Source organism: Monomorium pharaonis, chromosome 5 (genome assembly GCF_013373865.1).
Source record: "Monomorium pharaonis isolate MP-MQ-018 chromosome 5, ASM1337386v2, whole genome shotgun sequence".
NCBI lineage: Eukaryota > Metazoa > Arthropoda > Insecta > Hymenoptera > Formicidae > Monomorium > Monomorium pharaonis.
This window is the reverse complement of record NC_050471.1, coordinates 6,310,329-6,336,477: the sequence shown is the minus strand read 5'-3', so window position 1 is coordinate 6,336,477 and position 26,149 is coordinate 6,310,329. Positions and strand designations below refer to the sequence as shown.

The 26,149-nt window shown below is 38.3% G+C and overlaps 1 protein-coding gene across 1 annotated transcript in view; it reads left to right on the top strand.

The window, feature by feature from the left end:
* LOC105840080 (proto-oncogene tyrosine-protein kinase receptor Ret) overlaps positions 1-26,149 on the top strand; it is a 53,982-nt gene that overhangs the window by 3,921 nt on the left and 23,912 nt on the right. The gene's annotated exons all lie outside the window — the stretch shown is intronic.

Sequence of the window (26,149 nt, the reverse complement as noted above, 5' to 3'; positions counted from 1 at the left end):
GAACACAGGAAAAGCCTATAGGAAATATTGTCCGGGAAATTGACGTCATAGTTTAAAGTTCAGAGTAATTAAACATTTCCCCATTGTCCATTAGCTGCATTGTATGCGCGGCAATAAAAATACAATAGCATCTAGATTGCACGCAGCGCAAGGAGGAAAAGGGAGCAGTCCTTTTTTTTTCTTTTAATCAAGTTCAATTTTCGAGATACCAAAACCTACGTAATTGCAGACACAATTTGATACTATCGCACTATATCAAGGGGTATCTGACGTTGTGCTCGGTATCGACGGCTTGGTTCCCCGCAGATGCGGCTTTTTGCTCCTTTTCTTGCCGTGGCCCCGACGCATTAACGTAAGAGGGAGGATACGACGACGACGCCGACGACGACGAGGCGAGGGTGAATGCGGCAGGGTTGGTCCCACCCCACGCAGCCCACGGACGCTGTGCAGAACTCCGGCATGGCAAGACTGCGCCGGTTTATTACTCGCGTCACGCTATCGCGTTTGCCCGCCGTCCAGCCGGCGAAATTCGACATCGATCTCGTCGAAGAAAGTCACCCGGCTTCATTGACATTGAATTCGCGCCATTCAATGGCAAGTCGCGACCTTGGCTGCGTTTCCGCGGTTGCATCGGGGTCGCCATCGCGAAACTATATTTCAGTCCTTTTAACCGGCGATCGCCGTTACCCCTCGTCCTGTCCCGTCGTACAATGGACGTCTTTAAATAATGTAAGTTCACGAGGCGACGAGTTGGAATTCTCGACGCGACACCGCGTCATTTTAGGAAATTAATTACAAGATTAGCAAAGCTCATGCGAACCTGTAATTTAGCAAAGCGAGCGTACACACGCGATCGAAATGCGCTGGTCGACAGGAAGCTAAATGCGCGTTGGCTAATGATGTTCCGCGAGAGATAGGTGAAGAAATGTGCATTTTTTAACGCCAAGCGCGCGAGCTACTATACTTAGCTGCTGGTATATCGGATGCAATTTGTAATGGCGAGCTGACGGAGGAGCTACGAGTTAGAAAACTGTAAAATAATGTAACGCCCGACGTGGTGCGCGTAGCGAGAAATGTAAAAAAAACCTTAGCACGTGATGTGTAGGGCCACAAAATATAAGCGGATAGGTATATACAGTTTCCGACGCAGAAAGATAGGCGCAGCGGAGTTTGGTTGAGATAAGTTATCGCGAGGGATTACGCGTCGTATCGCGAAAGGAGATATTAGCATTTCGCACGTCTTCCCACCGAAAATAGAGAGCGCGGTGTAAATTTCGCGTGACATTTTTCCTCGGCGATCCTGCCGAGCGATTTCCGCGAATTTTCGTGTGACGTGCAGACATGGGAGGGGGGAGGGGGGGAGGGGCGACAACGAAACTAGAACGCTAGATCACAGAGCCGCGCGGTATTCCGTCCGCACAATAGCGTCCACTGTTGACGGGATTCTGAAAGGGGCCCTTCACGATACTATCGATAAAGCACCGCGCGAAAGTTCGATAAGTACAAATCGTCGCGCGCGACGTGAAACCTTTTTCGAAGCGGGCGCGTCATTCACGCCCGACGTTTATCGCCTCGCCGCAATAATGCTCTTTTTATTTGCGGGCCGAACTATAGCATCCCCGATGTCGTACCGCAACGCTTGGCCCTCAAGGATCGATAATCGAAACGCCGCGCCGCGGCCACCACGCGTCGGACGATGAAGCGTCGCGTATGAATGTTAATCCGATGCAAGCGACACCCACGCGCGCGTCGGTATTTATGCGAGTAATTAATGAACGCTATCACACATGTGGCAGTGGGCGATTATGTAGAATAAAAAGGATCCGAGCCGAAGGCAAGCTATAGCCAGTGTGAATCGCAAAATGTCATTTTGAAAAATATATCCGCAACTTTTTTTGAAAAAATAACAATGTGCGCGAGAATGTTAAAGTTAAATTAAATTTAAAGTTAAATTTGCACGTTATAAATCGTAATAATCCTTCAGGATATAACTTGATTCTTTGTTGGTTATTTATTTATTATATGAATATAATTCTAACGTGAATTTACTATACTAATGATGACAGTTTTTCGCACAATAATGTTTCAATGACCGAATATGCCGACAGCAAAAGAACTTGTTTCAAAATATTGAATATTAATAGGAGATTGGACTTGAGAGGATGGAAAAAAAATTGGATCGTTCGCCACTGTCGCGAGGCATGATGCTTCACATTTGCGCGTCAAGTCATTACATACCATGAATAGTAATGAGAACGGCGAGACTCCCTGTTAATGACGCGACAAAACACGCAGCGGGTGCAAAATGTCTGACGTGTGGGTCTTCTTGCCGCAAAGTTACGGACTCCGTTCACCGGCTATACATTCATGGCGGCGTTTGCCAGGTACCAGATTCAAAAGAAAAACTGTTCTCACTCTTTTGAATTAACTTTCTAAAGCGTGGGATTTCCGAGAATTTGTGAAGATTATTTCACCATTGGACTTACAGTATGATAATCAGCTGCTTTAGACTTGCAAGGAATAAATTAATTGAAACGCGTAAGAGTAAAAGGTACATTTCTTTCATACATATATATATAATATATGTATAATTTTTTTATAAAAACTATTTTATACGTATATTTATATGTATATATATAATATACGTATAATTCTTTTATAAAAACAATTTTATACATAATATAAACGGTTTTATCAAGAATACAATATGTTAGAAACAGTTAACAGTAATCTCTTTAATTTAACACCAAATTTCGAATTGTAAATTCCCCTCATAATTTGTCGACAACAATAAAAAATTAATGCACGTTACAATTATGGAAACGGTCAAAATAGAAAAATCAAACATCGCGTGCCGCATCGAAATTGTTAATCAAGACGAGTCCTAAAAGCAACCCTCACCCTCGCTTGCAACCTAATCAAAGGGCGCGCGTGCATTATGTGCACGTAAGAATCGATTTCCAGCATACGCCATTAGGCGGTGTAAGAAGGCATTACGATCAAGTTTGCTTAATGGAAATTGCAGGTTGAATATATTTGGCAACTTGAAATTGAAGATATTTCAAGACATTTAATCTAAAAGAATACACGGAGAGAATTTTCTCTTAAAATTTATCCTCAAAATTTAGTAATTATGGGATAATGTATGACCTCGAGGAATTTTACTATATTTTTTAGTTAAATTTACTAAAGGTATAGTAAAATTTATTATATTTTTAGTAAAATTTACTAAAAGTATAGTAAATTTCACTAAAAAGTATAATAAAATTCCTCGAGGTGACACATTATTCCACAATTACCAGATTTTGAAGATAAATTTTAAAAGAAAATTCTCTCTGTGTATATACAAGGAATAAATTTTTGAAAAGTCATAACTTTTAAGATCGCTTCAACATTCAAAGTTCAACATTCTTTCTCTCTTGTTGATTCGAGTTCTGTAATTAGATTGAATTATACATATATTTCGATTATAGTCCAGCCAATGGACTTTAAATTATGAGTTTCTATTGTGATTCAACTGATCGATTTCCATCAAGTATAAGTTTGATTGGATATTTCTAATATTGATTGCTTGCATATAAGAAATAAGCGAATAACATTTCTGTGTCCGGCATTTCCACGAAATGTGCGCTATTTTACTGCTCTCGAGTGCTTTCTATGAATCATTGCCTGACAACTGTGCTCTCCCAGTGAACTAATGGCCAAGAAACAACCAAGAAAGGATTCGGGATCCTTAAAAGAAAGTGCATCAGGGTGTCAAGTACTCTAAATCGCGCCTCTTTCCTCTCCGCAAAACTTGGTGTATCTTAACATGCTCCATTATCGTGGATAAATTGCCAGTGCATCCATGTGTTGTTAACGGACGCGATTTCACAGTTATATTCGTGTTTTGCGAACCACGCAAAATAACACGCAAGTAATGTGAAAACGTTGGTAATTTAATCAAAATGCGTTAGGGACAAAAAATACAATTCCGATGTGTGCGCGACATTTAATCAAATTAATAACTATATCACGAAACAAATGTTGAGGAAACGTCTGGCAAATTACAGTTTCGAGCAAAAGTAGGTTAGGATTGTTCATGTCACGAACGTGTTTCTAGAAATACACTTTATAATATTATCTTTCATTTTTTCTGTTTTCAAAATGATTTAAAGACATCACCGCCGCTTAAAAAAAAAGATCAGTGGAGACTTAAATAGACGGAAGTAACAAATCGAACGAGTTTGCCATTTTTACTCTATTATTTAAAAAAAAAGCTAAAAAATTCAGCGATATTCATCACGTTAAAAAATGTAGTGGAGGTAGTAAAAACATCTTAAATGAAAAGCTTAAAGAGGATAGCACCGTTTTAAGCACAATAATATCATATTAAAGTAGCTTTATAATTTTCATAAGTCACTTGTTTGTAAATTATAGATTATGTGTTATTTTGTGCTACATATCTCGTAATAATATTTCACGAATGTAATAAATAATTATTAACAATGCGGTCCAGAAAACAAGCTGAATATACTGGTATATATAAAGTATTTAAAAAAAATTGACGATTTCGGTAAACCAAATAACTGTTTTACGACTATTATTTTGGTCGCCGCGCACACAATACAGACGTATATCGATCATTATATCCTGCATATACGCGCGCACATATATACGTATTTTATACTGCAGGTGTAGCAGAAAATAAAGCTCAAGCCATTGTTTCGAGGCATGCAAATGGCTGGCCTTAACCTCGGCGATCCTGTGCTTTCCGCGTATTTCTAATCTTTCCTCATCAAATTCGCATCAAGCTTTGCAGGATGATTATTGTTATTATAATTCAACGGTACCCGGAATCAAACAACCTCGGGCAGCCTTCAGTTCAGATGTATAATATACTGCCGCGCGGCAGTATATGCATGAGTACTTGTAAATTGATCGTGGTTATATATAAAAAAAAGCACGAGAAGTCTCGAAGAAGATCCCATCGCGCACCACCTTGACTTTACCGTGACATTTCACGAAACGTTAAATTGTGTGCCACCCACGGCCATGTATATTCATTAAACGTAATCGCGACCGCTTATCTCACATGTATGACATGCAGTGGATGTGCTTATGAAATTGAAACATCCTTTGCGCGTTACGGCGACTAGAATATCGATTCCTATCTCGTTCACGAACAACAAACGCGTCTCTCGCGCTCCCTTCAAAGCCTGGCTACATCGCACCTCCGAAGAATATTAATGCCAACGTGATGCCGCACGGTGGCACAAAGAACGCGTTCATTAATTTAATAAAGCTGCGCGAGTAACGAGCGAAGACGGGAGACATATTCGGCACGATAGGACTAGTAATAAGGCTCCATATAGCTCAATTGTTACGTTTAATTTGGCGATTACGCAGTAATTATGTGTACCCTAACTGCACAATGAGCTTTTGAGCTTTGGTGCTCCGTTATGCAACAATGTGTATGCGTAATTATACGTGCTAGAAGCAGATTAAAAATAGGATGCAATCTCTCTTTTCAATGCAAAAAATTAACAATTATAATAAGAGAGTACATGGGAGAATTTTTATGGTAAAAATTATTATGGTAAATAGTAAACGCGGATTACAGAAGAAATTATGAAAATTTTTAATGTTTTTCATCAAATTATCAGTTATCATTATTATAGTATTTACACTACCTCGTGGTATAATTTTTTAAAATTTCTTCTTATGGTCCGTAATTGCTATCGTATAGTAATTTTTAATATAAAATTTTCTCCATGGCATATAAAAATAGCAAGCAGTGTATATAATAATATGACAATCAGTAGCGGGATTTGACTTTTAACGATAGTTCGCTATCATTATATTGTCATTCCACAGTTTGTTATCATATATAATATTTGCAAAGACAATATCAACACAGTTAAGGAAATTCTGTGGAAAAGAATATTAAATTATCGATGTAATTATCGTGCTACTATAAATGTCATCTATTATCCGTACGGTACGATCTAATAAGTGCGAAATAATACAAAACCATCAGAAGGTCGATATCTCGAAAGTTTCATCCACGATAACAAAGTTACACGCGCCGTAATTTTTATATACACCGGACTTCTTTGATCTCTAAAGTGCATCAAGGGAATTGATACTCAATATCCTCGACGACAGTGATCATCGTATCGCCACTTTGCTCTTTCGTGTCGACATTGACATGGCGTGAGCGCATCACGAACGCCCGAACACGCGTTACGGCCGCGCTAAAGCTTTACGGTATCGCGCTCTCATTCGCGTAATCGCGAAACGGCTCGGCGAAAACTCGGCAGCATTTTATAGGATCGTTAACACATACACGGCCGTTATCGGTCGCCGAATGGAAACGAATTTTCCGGGGAAAATAACGCCGGCTCTGTGAAAACACGCCCGCGCGCCCGTTCGTGGACGGCGATTACGTGACTTGCAAGTGAGCATTGTTCGCGGTCGCGTCGCTCATAATGAATACGGTATTATTAACGCAATGTAATGGGACCGGCGCGATAATGTAATCGAGAGACTCGCCTCCTCGACATGAATGCCCCGTTACAACGCACCGCTGTAATTTAATCTGACTACATCGCTGCCCTCCCTGTCCCCCGCGTGGTAAAAAAAAGTCAAAGACACGTATATGTAGGTAAAAATCCATCCTGCGTCGGTCCCACATGAGGGGTGACTGCTGTCGCCACACCCCGTAACCCACATACCGAAAACGCACGTGTGACGCACGGTGCGCGTTAACCACGTTGACGACAACCGACCGCTGACGTTTGTTGCTAATTAACTGTGTACAGTACGCAAGAAGATTTCCGTCCGTACAAAGTCGAAAATGTCAAATTGTGTGGAGTAATATTATTAACGTTATTGCGTTACCATGTTTGCCACGCGAATTGAAAATGTGTGTTCTAATTATTCTTTATTTAACTTTTGCGTTGATATTGTATCATATAAATAAAAGAAATTATTTTGTTGGAAATAATATATGTATCTTGCAAAATGCACCAAGTTTTGCAATACAAAAAAGAAATAAAAGAGATAAATATTTCATTTATTATATTATATAATGTAATATTTCAACCTTTACATAATATTAAATTTATTATCACGAAATATTATAGGCACACAATTATAAATGTTAAATACAATTTATTCAATTATTAATTCTATTATATATTAAAATTTCTCGTTATTTAATTATTTTACATGTGTTTGCAATACAACGCATTTTCTACGTTAGAATAGTTTACATAAGACATGTTTCTGTATTTGTATATGTACCGTGATGATACGACGACGATAATGTATATCTTCCGTGGAGATAAAATTCGGGTGTGGGACCGATAAATATATCACGCAGCGGGTAAATATTCTCCCCCCTGAAATTTCCGCATTACGGAAACTAATCGAGTCACGTACCTACAAATGCTTTGAGCATGTAAATTTTTTCGACCCGGAATTTCGAAATTAAGCGAATGGGCGTTGTTAATGGTTGTAGATATCGCGCGCGATATATCTTGTCCAGGCATCATCGGTAGAAAATACACTAACCTTTATTGTCTCATAACATCTAACCTTTAGCCGGACATTTCCACTTTAAATGGAACGTCGCAGAATAGTAAAACGAGCTGACGGGTTAAGACGCGACGAGAATATACCATCGCGAAGCGAGTGATCGAGTTTTTTTTTTTACAGACGATCGATAGTCTACAAGCGGCATTTACATCAACAATTGATGAGCGAAGGTAGTGGACAAATAATAGGAAATGCTTCTCCTTCATTATACATCTGCTCAAATTACAACGAAAATTGAATAATCGAGAGATTGATTAATTAATTAGTTAAACATCGGTGTAGTGTTTAATTTATAAAGACGAGTATGACAACTTATTAATGCAACAGTTTGTAACGACAAATGCGCTTTAACTGTGCGTCCGAACACGCGGGATGATCGACGACAATGAATTGTAATTTAAATTCATCCCAATCTGAAAGTCTGATACGAATCGAGCCTGTAACAACGGGATGGATCAAACGATATGCAAGGTGTTATGAAAATGTATTCGCAGCTGTATTTTTCACACGTTGGCATGTATGTAAATGCCGGGGGCCGACTTAAGAAGCAAACAGAATTCTCTCAACATTTCACCTGACGCTTCTTCTACGGGATAGCCAAAACGCAACCCGATATTACACGGATTATATTAATTTGTGATTTCTCACTTTAAATCTTTTTGTCGTACGGTCGATTTGGAAAACAAATAATTAATTTAGTTTCTGTTTACAAATAATATACAAATACTCTTTCACATTACATTCGAATAATTTCCGTAAGATATGGACTGCGTATGGTTTCGACCACTCTGTATCTCGTCTGTCGGAGGCCCTACCTTCGAGGAATTTCCACGGTAAATCCACTTAAGCCTCAAATGTTCACGGCTGTCGCGTGCCTCATAATAGACCATTAATTTCTTCGTTAGGCTTCCGCGGCGTTTCACCGTTGTCGCCCGTATCACTCTTATTATTGCATGGTTTTCCCAGCGGAAATCATCCATTTTCGCGCCATACCGGACAACACGGCGCAGCAAGTCGTGTATCTCGCCCGACACATGCACAGTGATTAAAAAAGACACGACAACACTTCGGTGACCTGATACACGCCGGGGAACAAAGTTTCGTGCAATCTGGGTTACCGTCAAGGTATACGAACAAATTACAGCACGAGAGCAATAATGACGGAGCAATAGTGAGAACTTTAACGTGGAAATCGATCAAAATTAATTAATTACAAACCCTCCATTCAAGATCAAATTAATAGGAAAATTGGGATGTTCATTAATTTAACAAATGTCACTAGTAACATGTGATATTAATTCCGTAATGGCTAATAAATTATAATAATTGTATAATAATTATAACAATTGTATCATCATAATATAGATAAATTTCTCGAAAAGCTAGGTTTCAAACGAGCTCGACACAGGGAGAGAATTCAGGTGGCAGAGAACATTAAAATTATATATTTTTCTCTGTTGGCGGGAGTAACTTTCGCAATTATAATAGAGGTACGATAACAATCACAATAACTGTTAAATCTTTCTTCTCAAAGGAAGGATTTAGCATGCCAAGAGAGTCCTCAATAGAGCGACCGTTTTAGACATCTCTGAGGCGTTAAATCTCATTCCTTTCAATGGAAAGGATTTAGCGTGCTGGAAGAATCCTCGATAAGCCACGTGTATATAGTCAATGCTGCGGCTATACAACACACACACACACACACACATATATGGCGCGGGCAATTCGCATCTTTCTAATATTTACGCAGGCAATATCGACGACGAGAAACGGCACCACGCACGTCCGATCGTAGATCGACTCGCATCACTGCGGCGGCGAAGGGATATAAATCCCGCGGCGCGGATGCGAGAGAGAAGCCGCCGAGATTAATCTCATTTGTAAACACGGATGCTCGTCCCCGCGGGAACGAGCAGACATGAATCATGAAACGCGCAAAAATGTTCGCACCTTCAAATGTTGGCGGATACGGAAACTTGTACTGCCGCACCCCCGCGTCGTTCGGTACGAAATAAGAGGAACGTGAAATAAAATCTGAATATGAAGCCCGCCGTGATTCTTTTTTAGTACGGTTCCACGCGGAATATTTAATGTTTAAATGTTGAAATTTAAGCAAGCTCAACTCGGCATATGACGTAATAAAATGATAAAGTCTGCGTGGAATTATTTATTTTCATGCAAAATCTTTTATACCTTTCTACCCTTTATTTCTACAATTTTCCGTTGCACGAGTTCGAAAAATGAGTTTAACTGAAAAATATGCTTTGACAAAAAGATCAGATATTAAATATTTCACGCTATATTGTATTAAATCGCGATAGCCCGGCACAATGGAAAAACATCACAGATTTCGATCTCTGATATGCAACGGTTGACCATCTCGATATCAGCTAATCGCCCTAAATATCCAATTGTCGACGATGCAGATACACATTGCTGTTTGCATCGATAAGCTACTATTTACGACTCGGTCGTGAATAGAGTTGAAGTGAAAGGGCAAAACAAAATATGTATACACGTGTGCGCGCGCGCGAGAGAGAGAGAGAGAGAGAGAGAAAGAGACGTGTGGCGGTTCATAAAAAATTACTAGCTACTGTTAAAAAATTTTATGAGAAACATTAATTTCATTTATGCCGCTGACGAACACATTGTCAGGGAATTTCTCCCGTCTGCGAAAAATATATCTCGCATCGATCAGAATCTCGAAGAGCGGCGCCAAAAGGGAGCAAAACTGTTAATGGATAGTTTCGTCCGTCCGTCCGTCGCAAAGAGGATTGATCGAATTTGTTCGATCTGAGCTCGATCGGCGCATTGACCACGACGGAAAACACATACGACGCCCCGCCGGAGGAATTAGCATGGTCGCGCGCGCGCGCGCGCTCGTTGTTGACCGTATCATTTTCGCGACGCATCCGCGACATTACCGTGTGTATATGGAACGTGTATCACCCGAGCAAACAGAAAACTGTCGCGCGCATACGTTGCACACTCCCCGTCCTCCTGAAGGGGGGGTCAGTCAACATCGTCGCATCCGTCGCGCGACGTATCCGTCCACCTCGATATAACCACGAGGAGGAGGCGGACGAGTCCGCGTCCGGAAACTAAATTCCTCGAAACGCGACACGCTTGTCCACGCTTAAAGGATACTTCGGTCGAGACGACTCTCTCTCTCTCTCTTTCTCGCTCGTCCGCAGATTAATGCATCTCTCGACGACGTCGCGAATGTTCTAAATTCTACGGAGCGTAATTCCGCGCGATAGAAAGCGAAATAAACGAAAATCTCTCTCCTCGTCTTCGCAGACGATCCTTAATTAAATTGTTAAAAAAGGAAAATCTTATTCCTGTTTTGTATTCAGCTCCACGCTAACTCGATTTGCGTAAAAACGTAATGACCATCACGTGTACAATCGTCGATTGTATCGTGCAAAAAAATATGATTATGTCTCTTATGATTATACGGCATTAAGATAATTTGTTTCCTCTCGCGAATTAAAGATTCAGTTGCAGTTTCAAGTGGTACTTAAGGTGAACGAACACACAATAGGACTAAATATACAATTCGCTCAATTTATCCCTTGCTCCGTTTCCCCCTTGAATTTATGATACAATTTGTCATTCCGCGGATACAGGGGGATTAAGCCTTAACGCCCTAACGAACTAACGACTTTTAACGAGCGTCGAGAAATTCAAACGACGTCGATTGTCTCCATCTGCTATTCTGAGAACGAACAACATTTTGTTTCTCGACGCCTACGCCGTGTCTTGGGCAAACACGTCGAGATTGAGAGGGCAGAAACATTGCGTAAAAAAGATCAATTAAAGAATTTGTATAGAAAAATGTATCGACCGAATATATTGTAAAAGTATATCTGAAACAATTAGGTTGTAAACATTTTTGAAAGAATACATATTTGAATGGTTCCCCTTTTTTCTGTTTTTGTAATATGGAACTTTTGTATTTTTTAAATAGAACCTTTTTTTATACATTTTTTTAATGCAGAATTGCTGTAGTTATACAATATTGCAAAATACGAAGGATGTTAAAAAATGTGTCGGAAAATGTGATAAATATTAACACAATTTGGAGCACAAAATATGAAACAGTATTGTCTACTTGAAATAATCACATATGAAATAATGTTGAAATCTGGTTACGCGTAACCTGCAGCAGTGAATTAATTTGGAGAAAAGATATGTCGCATAAAATGAAGAGACGTGCAGGCTTCATAATTTAATGATCAAATAAAAACAACACCGGTAACATCTTCAGCTGCCCAAATCAAATCTGCAGCATTTATTTTTATTCGCGCCTCATATAAACAATATAATCATATTGTATTAATGTAAAATATAATTAAATTCAAGAGAGAAATAAATTAACCAAATCTCAAATATTAGCGATATTTGGCAATACTAGATTGATTCGGAAAATTGAATTTAATCTAACTAATTCAATTCATAAATTAATTTCCGGTAACGTTTGAAAAATATTTGTATAGATTTCTCATAATTATTTCAAAGAATTCATTATTAATAAACTTCACTATTTTTATCATTAATTTTACATTACTCTCCACAGAAAAATGTATAAAATATTTATATTTATTATGAATAAAATAACTATACCTTGCATACACAGAAAAGTATAAGTTCCACTATTAAGAAGACGAATTACTTAATTTCTTCTCTTTTAGCTATTATTTTTAACGAAGAATACCCCTGACGATTGTCTTACTAAATATACTCGCCACACAAATTTTATAAAAACCTCTTTATACACATTAGTTTTCTAAAAATAGCGGGGCACGCCATTATTTTCCGGGCAACCTACGACGATAAATAAACTTCTACTCACCAGTCGATGCGCCGCCACCGCGTTGCCGTCGGACTCGTCGTTCTCCATCCTGGTTCCGTTTTTCTCGTACTAATCCTTTTGCGGTTGATCACGATCACACACATACACACACGAGCATTAATCACCGGACAATCCCCCGACAATCTCTCACGGTTATTTATCGTACTCCAACGACGGAGTACACGAATAATTTTGCCAACTTTACCCGAAACACGATATTAGTCGAGTGTCGTCGTCTTACACTCGTTCGCGGAGACGAGCAGATACATCGCGGAGGTCCCTTCGGCATTCTCGAATCATGACGCTGCACTTTTGACCGTTGGGATTCGCGAGGTGTCATGGCGGACGCGCGCAATGACCGCGACGCAAATAGCATTGTATCTCAAACGAGCGAGCGAGCGATGCATCATCCGCGAAGCTCCGGCCGAGCTCATCGGCACTTCCATCCACGCCGACGTGTTCGACGTGTGCCGGTGACGGACACGCTCAACGCGGACGATCAACGAGAGAAATACATATGCGAGAGTCCATCGAAATCCGGGGGGGATCCGGCAACAGAATCTACTGTTCGCGACGGGACGGTCGAGAGAGCCGACAACGGGTGGATTACTGGATTAATGCGACTCGAAATAACGGCTCGTCGTTGAATTCGGCACTTCCGTGTCGCTCACCCGCGCGACAGTGTCCGAGGGGAGGGGAAATCGCGGGGACTCGAGGCGTAACGTTCGGCGACTCGAAGGACCTCGTACCGGGACCGACGCTCGACGCGAACTGCCGGCCGTTTCTAATGCTCGCGTGACGTCATCACGCTGGCGATACGTGCCTAATTTCGCGCCGCTACGCGGGAACGGATTCCGCCTTGACGATTTCACGTTTCGTCGGTGCACCGATAGAAGTGTTTTAAGTAAGTTTCTTTGGCGTTGTGCATTATCTCCGTGGGAATAAAGGTTCTTCGAGAGTTCTGCGTCATTATTCTCTCTTATTGAGATATTAATGAGGATCAACCGTTAGAATTTTGGCCGTCCGTCGACATACTTGCCTCTAACGAATCAGGACGTATGGAAATTCACAGTCGCATTTACGGTAAATATTTCCAATTGAGTAGCGTGAATGATCGATGCGACTTCGGACTTCGCCTTCAGCAAATTCGAGAGAAACGGCGAGGTTATCAAGCGCCGTCACGAAAAACAAACGGGTGTAATAAATTATACTTGAAATATCTACACGTATTGAGGTTATAAATCCAACGTTACTCGCGTGGCGCTCGATATCCTTTGGCAAGTCGTAACGAGAAAAGTTTCTCGCGATATCGGCCAGATTCGGTCGAGGGTGGACGAGGTGAAACGGCACACACGTGTCGAGACATTTCGTTTACATCTCGTCGAATCCGGAGCTGCGTCTCGGGGCGAGTTTTCGCGGGCGGCGCGAGCGAAATAAATAAAATATCTACGGCTGGAGCCTCATCGTCCAGGCAACGCGACCGAACGCGACTGAGCGCTCGTCTCGTGTGACATCGCGCATTCAAGGTCGCCGTCCTGTGTTGCTCCACGCTCGGATTCCGGGAAAAAGTCGCGCGAGAAGAAAAACAACGTGCAACTTTCTCGCGCGACCGTTTTCGTGCTCTCGAACTCGTCGCCGTATTTTTGTGCCACGCTTTTCTTCGACATCCTCAGCGAGCGTCTCTTCTCTCATTCCTCATGAAAAAATTAATCTCATATCTACAATTTTATTGTCTCTCATATATAAGGAGAATAGAAAATTTTTTAAGAGTTTAAAACCTTGAATAGACGTAACTTGCTTACATAAAGAATTTTGTATGCTTTTGTCCAATTATAGAAAAATATATTTGTACTTAATAATAATTTTTTACCAAAAGTTAAGAAAAGATATTATATAAAATTAGATAAAAGAAATATCTTTAAACAAAGAATTAGAATATTTTAATACTATAATTAATAAACTAATTTTATATAGTGTAATCTTATATATTCTTGAAATGTGATTTATATCGAAATAAAAGTATAATATTCTGCTGATATTTATATATGTAAAATTATCCAACTCTTAAAGGAAGATTTTATTCTTGCTTACGTATGAGACAATGATTGTTAAATTAACACTAATATCTTTTTCTACGCAAGTACAGCACGTGGAAATATATTTACATATCTATCATAGTTTTAGTCGTTTTCTATTTTACGCAAATGCTTCCGCAGCACATCAAAGTATGTTGTATTTGACAACATTTTACTTTACGACTATTTACAGTAGTACATGTACTTATTTTTCTCAAATTTATATTTGTGATTATTACGAGAAAAAATCTACCTTTTGCAGTGTAGTGTAAAAAGGCTTACAACAACTGAATTTTATTGATGAAAAATTAAACGTTGCAGTAATAAGTACCTGAAATATCAAGTTGCTATCTGCAACATTTATTTGCGTATAAATCAGTACCAAATGGAAAATATAATAAAAAATAATTTAAATTATTTGCATTCAACAACTCTCCCTTAGACAAATATGATATATAGAAATGTTTGTACATATGTGCTCATTAAAATTATTAAAATTTCCAAGAATAAAGTTTAAAAAATTACGTTTCAGTTTGTTCAACGTGTACCATTTATTCTGTATACCATCTGATTTTAACTGAAACTTTTTGCATTAGCGAAATGGAAAGATGTAAAATAACGCGCGTACAGTGAAATATGTGTAAGGAATATTGCATTCGTGCGATCGCTAAGCGATTGTATTGCATCTTGCACAGGTGGTTTTTATGCTCGATTTTATAAGTATGACATTGTAATCGGAAAACGTAATATTATTTTGTAGATACATATATTTACATGTGGAAATTTTAAAGAGTTTTACTTGAGTGGCGGTAGAACCGAGATTTCTCGAGATGTGTAAACAACAGAAAATCAATTATGATTATAAGTTTCTACCAGGCGTTAAATTCCCAACTGTAATAATTTGATGTAAAATTCAGCATTTACCTCTCGAGAAAAATACACATTTTTTGTTGAAAAATATTCCACGTTTTCTTATTTTCTTAATTTTTTGTGAAATGTGAATATACTAAAAATTAAATATTAAAAAATGGTTTGTACAAAAATATATATGCACACTAAAATATATATTGGACAAAACAATAAATCAATAAATCAAATATATATATATATAACTATACGAAAATTTGATTAAAAATAAGATTTATTAATTATCCGAAATAAGAGCATTTATATAAAGAAATTTGATTTATTCATGTTTCTCACGTATTCATATTGAAATAAGATGAATATTAAAGTTAGTGTAGTGTTAATGACATTAAACATTAATTAACCATCGTCCATTAAGCCCGTCGGGAGGACGGGAAATTAAGGAAGTACCCGTCGATCGTGTTGTTCGTGGTCGTAAGGTGATCGTGATATGAAAACTGGGCCATGTTTACCAAGACTTTGATTAAGCCTTCGGCACCTTATTGCCGGTAAAAGCGCGATGGTGTACGCGGTCGGTCCCTGGGTAAACTTAACTTAGCAGTGAGGCCAAGAATGGAACATAAAAGTCGAGTTAAAAGCAATTATATCCATCGTTTGTTAGAGGGATGGGCGAGGGAAAAATCGATGATCACATCGCCATCTGCACCTGTGCGTATCGCGCGTGAATTCTCGTTACGATACGACGATTACAACGCAACGTGCCGCAAATTCCGATCGATCCGATACAAAAGTAATGCGCGTTCCGCGCGAGAACAATAGTCCTTGTTCATAATTTATTTGCTTAATTTATTCGCCCTGGCGCGACGGGAAAGGAACGTGCGAATTAGTTCCGCTACCGGGCGGTACAGAAACGCAGCGTATTTAACGAAGAGAGCAAGATTCTGTTGGCATACAAGTTTAATCGCGAGGTCTTAAAGCTGCCGTAATCATCTTTACGACTAATTAGAAGATCGCGCGGCTTAGGTACATACAAATACCCCAGGGAATCCTGTTGGTTTGAAATCAAATGAATTAATTAAAACATGTCACTTTCAAATGTTCGTTAATTGCTTTTTTTTTAAGTGTGATATCTGAAAAAAAAATTTCTGCGATGACAGCACGTTTGAAAATCAACAAGTTGATATTTTTCTGTCACAGTTTACATCCATTACTTTGATTCACTTCATCGATTCTCTCGCGATGTCGAAAATATTTTATTAACGCGATCATTTAATTTTATTTCCTCTTTCCGTCAACAATGTAAAATAGATACATCGGAGAGCCGTAAATCTCAAACGATACGCAATACATTTTTTAATCTAACTAAAATTGCACTAAAAATACACGCGAGTTTATCTCGTCGGTTGAAAATAAATGGGGTGTTGGCGAAGAGCGGCGAGCGAGATGGGCATCATTCTGGTGAGAAGAAAAAGAAGAAAAATTTCGTTTCAATGAATAACCAACTCGCCGCGCGAACGAAATTGCGACGCGTCGAAGGAAAAGGATATTATACAGCCTTTACGTGCTCGTGTGTGGAAGTGGGGAGATATCTCTCGAAGAAAATTTTTATTTCCAGGATGACTTTTTGTTATTCTGTAATGCACGATTCCGGGAAAAGTTTGTTATTTGCCGCGCGAAATGCAGCCGCGGACGCAATTGTTGCGCGCCGGTGCCATTATCACGGGCCTGCCGTATACCATAAAATTTAATGTACATCGCGTATACGCGGTAAGCGAATTACTTAAGCACGGCATTACGATATCGCCCGTAGCATTATTCACCACGGATGATAAGGCCGATTACCCGAGCAACGCGAATGTAAAATTAATAATATATCCTTCCTTACTCGATCCAGCGTGTCGTAATGGCCAGGCATTAGGATACTGCTTATTAATGTGATATTAATCAAACATGCCTGTACATGTAAAATATCCCTTTCCATAATCTTATCAATTAAGCGATAATTTTATATCAAGATAAGAAGCTAAATCTAAAATTTAATTTGGAAGAAATGTAAAATGTTTTTGTACGTATAATTAGATTATTATTATTCTTAATTAATCACAAAAACATTTTATAAATTATAATTCAATTTATTTGTAATTTAATTTGCCATTTAATGATTGACTTTAATTATAATATAAAGGTACGATTTTTGTTGTTAAAATTTCAATATGGTTATAAATGCAAATTTATGACGAATTATCAGTTGTTTATTAGGGACATATTAAGCAGAGAAATGTACCGCGTCAAATCGTATTGGGATAATGGATATGTATGCGAAATTTATGGATTTCCCGCATCCGACTTCACGCAAACTCGATAAACTCGTAATTATCGCTTTCCGCAAAAATTCTGCAGATACGTAACTAAGTTTAATTATATAGGGGGTGATTTACCACAAATTTTTTTTTTTTTACATATATATTAAAAAATTCTTTAAATATGTGTTATGAAACGAGCATTATAATATACTAAACTTGCAAAATTAAAATTTCAGTGGTCCAAAGGACCTATTGGCAAATTTTAGATTACATTCTTCTCAATCTCCCCCTACCCCCCTTTCCCAATATAAAATCACGTCCGCGACCAAATGGAGTAAGGCCATCGCCGTAACGCAATAACGAGTCGCAAGTGTTTACGGTTTCGTTTCTCGCCACATACGTTACAGCACGTACCGCATTAACGTACCGCGCCGGATATTAACGTGCCGATGTTAACGAGGTCGTAAGTTCGTCTCTTAAAAGGTGCGGGATACTCGACGACCGCGGAGTTTTCCGTAGAGCCCCAGTGTGCCGTAGTGTCCTAAATATAGCCGAGGCTATTTCGGAAAGTTTCGAGGATAGAGGGAGGTCGGATATCGGGATAAAAGCGGGAAAATGAGGGAAACGCGGGGGGGGGCGGGGGAGGAAAAAGAAGCGGGGAAAAACAGGCGCGGCCCTCGTTATTTATCGGCGTCGCATGCATGCAGGTGTCTTTCGAGGATTCATAATACCTCGCCGCGGTCGCGTGCGGCATCGCGCCAGGACCATCTCCTTGCCAAGTGTCACGACAATAGCCAGCCCGCTTTCTTCCCTCCCCACCTCGAGACCTATTGACACACGTGTTCCGTATCGCATCGGTCTGTCGGTCGGTCGTCCGCACGTCAATACGTCAGCTTTAACGGATCGTCAGTATTAAATATCAGGATATTCCACCCGTACGTTTCTTCATACACGAAGGATCGAGCGAACGGTGGCGTGTCTTTCACATTTTGTGACGCGACAAATACCGCGATGAAAAGTTATTCGATAATCCAATATATATATAAAAGCAAAATAATCTATATAATCGTCCGTATGAATTAAAGAAGTACGTTATATTTAACCGCGAAAATGAATTCTGCGTAATTTAGCAGCGAAGATTCCGTATGAAAATTATTCTGTAATTTGGAAATTGAAGTGCGCCAGAATAGAACGTTAATCCTCACGATTGCGCGGGGCAAAAGGGACCTTCTCGAGATCGAGGAGCGAGGGCCGCTGCGTTGTATGGCTGCACGTATCGTGTTCACGTTCTCTATTTTCGGGAATTGTAACTCGATGTGCAAATACGGGGTTTCTACGTATAACGATCCCGCGTTTACCTGCGTTCGTGGATGCATGCATGCGTACGTACGCGTACGTTAGCGTTACGTGCGTATTATCGCCCGCATGGACTGCATCGATCGGCCCGGACAGATTCTCGCACTCGTCTCTCTATCCGTTCTGCATTATGCACAAGGCTTAAGCCGCCTCGGTGTCCAACTTCGACATGCTATAATTATCCGCCGCAATCGAACTTCGCAAAGTCGGCTTGTACGAGCCATTAGTCGGGGATTAGCCGATAGCTCGCCGCCGAAATTCGTACAGCAGCTTACGCCGTTTGTCGCGTCAATTCCTAGTTCGATTACAGCACCGATCAGCGTTCGACTGGGTAATTGAATTTCCCTTTGTTATGGCTAATTGTATGACTGCAGTCGTATAATTCGCTCAAATAATTTTAATATCATCGCGTATTCGAATATTCACCTAAATAAACATTCATGAGTGATTTATTCAAATCAAAAGATCCATGAATTTATTTTCATATTAATAATTTCGTTTTGGGAAATTAAATCATTTACTATTTTAATATTAATAACATGTGATACTTGATTACGAAGGAAGTGAGCTAATTTCTTTATGGTAGCGCAAAAGTTTGTACATTAAGATTGAAGAGAATACATCGTCTCTAAATATCTCTGTAACTTCCATTAAAATTAAGACAGTGATAATGCATCTTTATAGCCAGGCTTACTTTATTGTTGCGGCGTTTATTGTGACATCTTTATAGCGACACTGGACGAAATGTGATAAGAGTAGCAGAACAGTAAAGAAGATGAAGTACGCGAACGTTAGGATATCTCTCATGGGATACAATAGAACGCCACGAGTGACGTATAAGAGCAGATATTTGTATCCTAACACATTCCTATACGAGAGAGTTGAAAGATTTATTTAAAGAATATTTTTCTGTTATTTGAATAAAATTTCAGGAAATAATACATATTTGTATTACAAATTATACCAATACATCATATTTTATGATTTTATACGATATGAAAAATGAGATATTATAAATAATGAAGTTAAAAATATACTCACAGATGTTTATTTGAAGATAATTATAAATGTGCTAAATTCTCCTTCTTTGATTTCCGAAAAGAGATCAACTGTTCTTAATCTAAATATTCTAAAGAAATATAAATTAAGATAGGAAAGATACAACTTCCACATGTATTAATAAGAGTCTGAGATTAAGGATTTAAGATAGTTTGGAAAAAAGCTCTTCAATCATCTCCTGAAAGAAAAATCGCCAAGAAAATTTTCTTGTCAAATCAATAACGGTGTTTGCTCTGCGAACTCCAATGTAATATACATTTCATGAATCCAACGGGGGTTGGTATAAAAATCATACGAATGAATTGGCGCTTAATATACGTCCTTCCGACATCACAACGATAAAGTATCGTGGCGTAGAAAATTCTGTAAGCGGTATAAGCCGAGCTCATCCGCCACTTTCGGCGCTCGGTGTCGACAACCCTAAGCGTTCCCGTCTCGTAAGTCATATCGACAGCACTTAAGAATACGAGTGTTGCAGTGTTCTTCTTTCCCGAACGAAAACCCTTAAGTAGGAGGAGCCATTCATGAATATGATCGGCTTTTCTTTCACTGCGATAACATATCATCGCGAACGTTTAAAGTCGTACTTCAAGGCGTATGCATTATCTTGGCACGTTATTAACGTGCAAAGTTTTACAATATAACTTTAAAATCTTGAAGGTTTAACGATACAATTGCACTAGAATCTCACTCTATAATGACATTATCATCCAAGAAAGATATTTTAAAGAGTAGCATATATTAAAGAAATGCATATAATTTAAAAAAATATATATATAACATGATGAAAAGTATGTGTATTCTTCATTTCTATTTTTAAAACTACATTCGCCAAGTTTTCCGTTCAACTTTCTTTGCTTTTTAACATACAGATGACTCTCCATTTTTCTTCCTCTAGTATGTATGTAACTCCATGTGGGGTAAAATTGCGATCGTTCTAGGACAGCGTGCATAGCGATATGCGTAATTCATTCCTAATCCTCGACGAGAGTCAGGTGGATTCCGGTTTTCAGAAACGAGAGAACGTGTGTACGTCGGGAGACTGACGACGCTATAGGCATGTTGGGTAAAATGGTTTAATAAACGATCCGCGGTGTCGTTTGTGAGATGTGGTGTCTCGGTGGTGGGTTCGGACCGCGGAATAAACAATTCCGGGCATTCGTGGAGAATCCCTGGGATTAACGTACCACCGTCGCACCAATAAAGCGGGGTTACAGAATGTCATTATAGTAGACAGGCGGCAGAAATACCGGGCACCTATTTCATCTGCTAGACGAGGCCCCTTTTATTTTCATTGCCACCTCGAAAAATTACGCTGCCGACCACGCTATTTTTACGGCTCCTCGAAACTGAGCTTGCTTTTACCCAAAAAGTGCGCGGAGCTTCGGAGAACGAACGGTTAGTAATCGACAGCGTCGGAATTAAGTTTAAGTTTACGTAAATAAACATCACACTACCACAATTTGTACAAGTAGCACAGCAGATAAAATTATTATTATAGTTAAATTAAATCATTGTTTATGAAAAATCACATGCATAAAAAATTACAAAATCTAAGGAAAAATCGTAACTACAATAGAAATGCGCTTTTAGATAATATTCATGCTGAATGGATTTTAACAATCGCATTGAAGTGCAAATTATCATCCTTAACTCGTCCAATATCACTTGAAAATGTTGAAAGTATCGATTGAAAGGAATAATGAGAAATGACAGCCGAAGTCCATTAGACTTTGTTCCACGATTACAAGAGAAATCTGTCACGGAGTAATAACTGTTAGGGCTAAATGCAACGCGCGGTTATACTTACACATTGGCGTCCGTTTATTATTAGTGGATCACATTTATCAAGAAAGCTTATTTCGTACAGCTGATTCCCTAAGATCCGCATCTGATTTACGGCTCACATAAGCGCAAATCGAATCCATCCATTGCGGAAATGATCATACGCGGAATTTTAGCAGAATTCTTGGTAGAACCTACTTTACGTAAATTACGTCTGAAATTCGCATATTTAATGGACTCGCTGATTAATATCAGAAAAACCAATGCTAGCAATAATATCTCTCTTTGACAATTTTTTGTTTATTTAGAGAAAAATAGTACTGACTAAAACATTTTTTATCCTATAATTTATTATTAAATGTATTTTATATAATAATAATTTTATTATATTACATATAGTATATATTCTGTTATATAAGATGTGGAATATCTTTAGAATATAGAAATACGTTGTCCAGACCTCTAAATAAGTATTCCAATGAAGTCTGATATTCGGCATCGAGAATTCAATTACAGGAAAAGAGACAGAAGGAGACGTCTGCGAGACGTATCTACCTTGGCGTTATCCACTCTTGAATATGCAAACGCTACTCCCTGTGACATTTAACACGCCGAGAACTCCCCTATGGTCGATCGCTCCTAGGATACAGACAGCTTGCACCGGGTGTACCTAAATGCATGTGCAACTTAGTCCGTGTTTCGTGATAAAGCGGATTTACTCGGCGATAAAGTACCGTAATGTAGTATTCAAGATCAGTGAGTTTCTTGAAATAAAAGTGCTAAAAGAAATTCTATTCACCGTATTTCTTTATTTAGATTTTATCGTTTTTTAAATATATTATTTTATATTGTATTACTTCGTGTGCCGCTTCTTTAATTCTTAAAAATTTTATAAAGTTACTGATATATTTCTTAATAGCCGATTGAAATTTTTATCTGTGTCTTATAAAAAAAAAGAACGATCAATTTCACTCTATATCTCAAGAGTATAATGAGAAAACTGTTCTAATAGAGGACATCGTTCTTTGCCTTCCAGTCACAGAATTAATTGTTCTCATTTCCACGAGAGAGATAGGTATAGATAGAAATTACTATTCAAATTAAGAGCCCATGCTGAATATGTCGTATCGACAATGTAGTGGGAAGGGAAGAGAGTGTACAAACATATGGTAATTTACACACTTGCTTACACAACAAATTAACATCTGGATAAACACATTAAACATGAGTAAAGAAATTAACTATTACTTAAAATTTTTTAGGATGACCATTACTTGTCGCTAACATTTAATGAGAAAGTCGTTTTTTAACATTTATTTAGAAATAGATTTTATATAAAAAATATTTGAAAAATTAAATTTCAAAAGAAACTATATTTTAAACAATTCCATATCTTCAACAAATTCTAGAAAATTAAAGAATTTAAAAGTCTTAAATTTTAAATTTGAATTTGATTCAATTTGATTTTTAAAACAACGTATAATAAAATTTTTTAATTAAATTGTTTTGTAACAATTTAATTCACGAGAAAGCTTTATTATAACTTTTAACTCGAAAACTATTCAATATTTTAATCGCAAAAAATCTTTGAAATTCTCACTAAATCTATAATTAGAAAGATTTTGGAATACACTATACTATACTATGTTGTTTGAGAAATATCTTTCGAGGATGGTGTGTGTCAAGGAACTTGCGTGGGAGGAAGGGCGGATTGTAAAAGTGCTCGTAATCGTTCCGTCTGTATCTAACCGTACACGCGATCCATGGATTAAAATTAACAACCGCTCCGGCATATATTGATTGCACGCTCACCTTGACACCGAGCGGGAGGTTCGTTCCTCCAAGCCGACAACGATGGCCACACGCGAAGGTTCCGGTGCAGGGAACGGTAATGTCTCCCTTTCTCGACATTGAATCTGCCCGCGCAAATACCGAAATTAGATTTGCCACCGTTCATTGGAAAACCAAATCGTTGTTTCAGCATTTAACGCGATCTCTCATAGTAATTTCTTTAAGAGGGCTTAAGCTAAAAATGGAGCCTTCAGATTCGAATGCCCTTTAATAATAAGTTACCTCTAATTTACCCCTTAACTTCAAGTTATATTTATAAAATGCGTTTAAAATTATATTACCCTAAAGAGAGGAAGGAAATATAATAAAATTTATAAGTATACTTCAAAAGATTCCAATTTTTATTCTTTTATGAAAATGTTTGCAGAGACGAGATGGAAATTTAAAAAATGACTTAACAAAGAATAAAAATAAACATAATTTAAATGTAAATTTAATAAAATAATTAAATAAATAATATAAGAAGATTTACAGAAGAAATCAAACGATAAAATAATATTGTTGTATACAATGCATTATGTGGTGTGGTATATATAATAAAATTATGTGCATATATCTGATAGTCTTATTTTGTTATACAAAAAATCATACTATATAATGCCGTCAATATAAGTGTCGCTATAAATATGTAACGACTGTACTATCTTTTAAATCCCTTGATCCTCCTTGACAGTCGCACTTAAGGGAGCAATATCATCATTTCACAAGAGCGACAGAATATCCCCAGACCGCTCCTGGCACGATCAAGTCGATACAGACTCTTATCGCTGAATATATGGACTATCGTCGAATGTCCATTCCAGTCGAAATTGGAAATGCCCGTCGAATAAAGAGGAACCCACCCAACCATAAGAAACAGACTCAGAACTGACTTTCTTAGTTTCTCGCACGATTACTGACCAAGTATTTTGTATTTCCGGAATAATATGATTGCGTGCATGTGTGTGTTTCCGACATTTGTTTTACATAAAATGTGGACGTGTTTAATTTCCTGTGCTGACTGTAAATTTAGTTTTAATTTCGCTAAAATAAACATATCACACTACGTAATTTTACATTTACATTTCTCTGAAATTTATACACTCTAAGATTAGACTTACATTACTTTTGAAACAAACAGCCTCTATCGCATTGTTATATCTTTTTGTATCTCAGATCTGCAATTGCGTGCGGTAGAAAGAGTTTTTCCTGTGTCTCGCGAGCTCTTATCATACAATTTATAACACATGACAGGAAGCATGAGAGGAAAAGTCGCCTCTCGCGACATAATTTATTTGCCGGACGTGGCGGCGACGATCTCGAGAGCGTGTTCAAACGTAAGCTCAAACGTAGAAACCACCAGACGATCGGCTTCGACGTATACATATATTGTAACGTATGCCTTATGCCAGACGGCCTTTAGATCGTCTCGTGGCATATTTTATTCAGCGGCGCACATTTTTGCGGCTGAACACGTTTCAGAAACGTACGTCCTGCATTCGCATACTGGAGTCCTTACCCTGGGAAAGCTTGCAAAAAGAATCCTTGCGGTATCACGAATGAAAGAAGATGCTCGGTTAGTCTCCTTTCTATTTTCCACGAAATTGGTTTTGTATTTCAGAAAAGGACACGAAAAACTATTGCTTGAATATTCGCCCTCCGACAAAAATGCAAATTTTCTTACTGTTATGAAATATACATCAGAGACTTCTACCATATAATTTATCTCTGTCTCTCTCTCTCTCTCTCTCTCTCTCTCTCTCTCTCTCTCTCTCTCTCTCTCTCTCTCTCTCTCTCTCTCTCTCTCTCTCTCTCTCTCTCTCTCTCTCTCTCTCTCTACACAAAATAGCAAAATTGGATCCAGATTTTCATAGAAGATAGTTTTCGTTTATTTAAACGTTAAGCAAGTTTTCGCAATACTATTGAATTTCTATTCGACAACAGATTTTGCTTTCACGTCTCTTGCATTTTTTAAAATTCAAAATTAAAAAAACATTCTCGGTTGCGCATGTAAAATATTCCTAATGGAAATATATAATAGAATTGCTTAGAAATATTCTTTTCCATTCTCTATATTTTGTAATAAAAAATGATACAACCATTGTTCTTGGAGAAATAGAATTAATAAAAATAACGAAATTGTTAACAATTATTACCGTTCTAAGTAAAAAGAATTTAATAGATTTTATATTAATAAAAACTATTGTTCTTATGTATTTTCTTTTCACTTGTCGATACTTCTGTGCTGCACCTGTCAACTTTGAACGTAGCAACGGCGGCAAACAGCCGCAAGGTGTACGTGATGTTTCCGGGTGCCAACTGTGTGAGACGTGCGCGCGAAATCGTCAGCAAAATCGTCGAACCTGAAGTTACTGCACCACTATACATATAGTGTACATACCATTACTGCCATGCGCTTCCCGAAATTCGGGGTCATA